Here is a 2,500-nt window from a genome sequence, read left to right as displayed (position 1 = left end):
CTTCGCCCAACTTGCCATGCCACGGCCTCGGCCCGCATGCCATGCCACGGCCTCGGCCCGCATGACATGCCACGGCCTCGGCCCGCATGCCATGCCATGCCACGGCCCGCATGTCTTGCCACGGCGTTGCCAAACATGCCATGCCACGGCCTCGGCCCGCATGACGTGCCACGGCCTCGGCCCGCATGACATGCCACGGCCTCGGCCCGCATGCCTTGCTACGGCGTCGCCCAACATGCCTTGCCACGGCCTCGGCCCGCATGCCATGCCACGGCCTCGGCCCGCATGCCTTGCCATGACTTCGCCCAACTTGCCATGCCACGGCCTCGGCCCGCATGCCATGCCACGGCCTCGGCCCGCATGACATGCCACGGCCTCGGCCCGCATGCCATGCCATGCCACGGCCCGCATGTCTTGCCACGGCGTTGCCAAACATGCCATGCCACGGCCTCGGCCCGCATGACGTGCCACGGCCTCGGCCCGCATGACATGCCACGGCCTCGGCCCGCATGCCTTGCTACGGCGTCGCCCAACATGCCTTGCCACGGCCTCGGCCCGCATGCCATGCCACGGCCTCGGCCCGCATGACATGCCACGGCCTCGGCCCGCATGCCTTACTACAGCGTCGCCCAACATGCCATGCCACGGCCTCGGCCCGCATGCCATGCCACGGCCTCGGCCCGCATGACATGCCACGGCCTCGGACCGCATGCCTTGCTACGGCGTCGCCCAACATGCCATGCCACGGCCTCGGCCCGCATTCCACGGCACGGCCTCGGCCCGCATGCCTTGCTACGGCGTCGCCCAAAATGCCATGCCACGGCCTCGGCCTGCATGCCATGCCACGGCCTCGGCCCGCATGACATGCCACGGCCTCGGCCCGCATGCCTTGCTACGGCGTCGCCCAACATGCCTTGCCACGGCCTCGGCCCGCATGCCATGCCACGGCCTCGGCCCGCATGCCTTGCCACGACGTCGCCCAACTTGCCATGCCACGGCCTCGGCCCGCATGCCATGCCACGGCCTCGGCGCGCATGACATGCCACGGCCTCGGCCCGCATGCCTTGCTACGGCGTCGCCCAACATGCCATGCCACGGCCTCGGCCCGCATGCCATGCCACGGCCTCGGCCCGCATGCCATGCCACGGCCTCGGACCGCATGCCTTGCTACGGCGTCGCCCAACATGCCATGCCACGGCCTCGGCCCGCATGCCATGCCACGGCCTCGGCCCGCATGCCACGGCACGGCCTTGGCCCGCATGCCTTGCTACGGCGTCGCCCAACATGCCATGCCACGGCCTCGGCCCGCATGCCATGCCACGGCCTCGGCCCGCATGACATGCCACGGCCTCGGACCGCATGCCTTGCTATGGCGTCGCCCAACATGCCATGCCACGGCGTCGGCCCGCATGCCATGCCACGGCGTCGGCCCGCATGACATGCCACGGCCTCGGACCGCATGCCTTGCTACGGCGTCGCCCAACATGCCATGCCACAGCCTCGGCCCGCATGCCGTGCCACGGCCTCGGCCTCGGCCCGCATGCCTTGCTACGACGTTGGCCAACATGCCATGCCACGGCCCCGGCCCGCATGCCTTGCCACCGCGTTGCCCAGCATGCCATGCCACCGCGTTGCCCGGCGTGCCATGCCTTAGCCTTGGCCAACATGTCGTGCCACGGCCTCGGCCCGCATGCCATGCCATGCCACGGCCCTCATGTCTTGCCACGGCGTTGCCAAACATGCCATGCCACGGCCTCGGCCCGCATGCCTTGCTACGGCGTCGCCCAACATGCCATGACATGCCACGGCCTCGGCCCGCATGCCTTGCTACGGCGTCGCCCAACATGCCATGCCACGGCCTCGGCCCGCATGCCATGCCACGGCCTCGGCCCGCATGCCTTGCGACGGCGTCGCCCAGCATGCCATGCCACGGCCTCTGCCCGCATGCCATGCCACGGCCTCGGCCCGCGTGACATGCCACGGCCTCGGCCCGCATGCCTTGCCACGACGTCGCCCAACTTGCCATGCCACGGCCTCGGCCCGCATGCCATGCCACGGCCTCGGCTCGCATGACATGCCACGGCCTCGGCCCGCATGCCTTGCTACGGCGTCGCCCAACATGCCATGCCACGGCCTCGGCCCGCATGCCATGCCATGGCCTCGGCCCGCATGACATGCCACGGCCTCGGACCGCATGCCTTGCTACGGCGTCGCCCAACATGCCATGCCACGGCCCCGGCCCGCATGCCTTGCCACCGCGTTGCCCGGCGTGCCATGCCACCGCGTTGCCCGGCGTGCCATGCCTTAGCCTTGGCCAACATGTCGTGCCACGGCCTCGGCCCGCATGCCATGCCATGCCACGGCCCGCATGTCTTGCCACGGCGTTGCCAAACATGCCATGCCACGGCCTCGGCCCGCATGCCTTGCCACGGCCTCGGCCAACATGCCATGCCACGGCCTCGGCCCGCATGCCATGCCACGGCCTCGGCCCGCATGCCTT

The sequence above is a fragment of the Camellia sinensis genome, chromosome 12, assembly GCF_055761805.1.
Source record: "Camellia sinensis isolate YWXY chromosome 12, ASM5576180v1, whole genome shotgun sequence".
In the NCBI taxonomy this organism is placed as follows: domain Eukaryota; kingdom Viridiplantae; phylum Streptophyta; class Magnoliopsida; order Ericales; family Theaceae; genus Camellia; species Camellia sinensis.
This window is presented reverse-complemented; position numbering follows the sequence as displayed.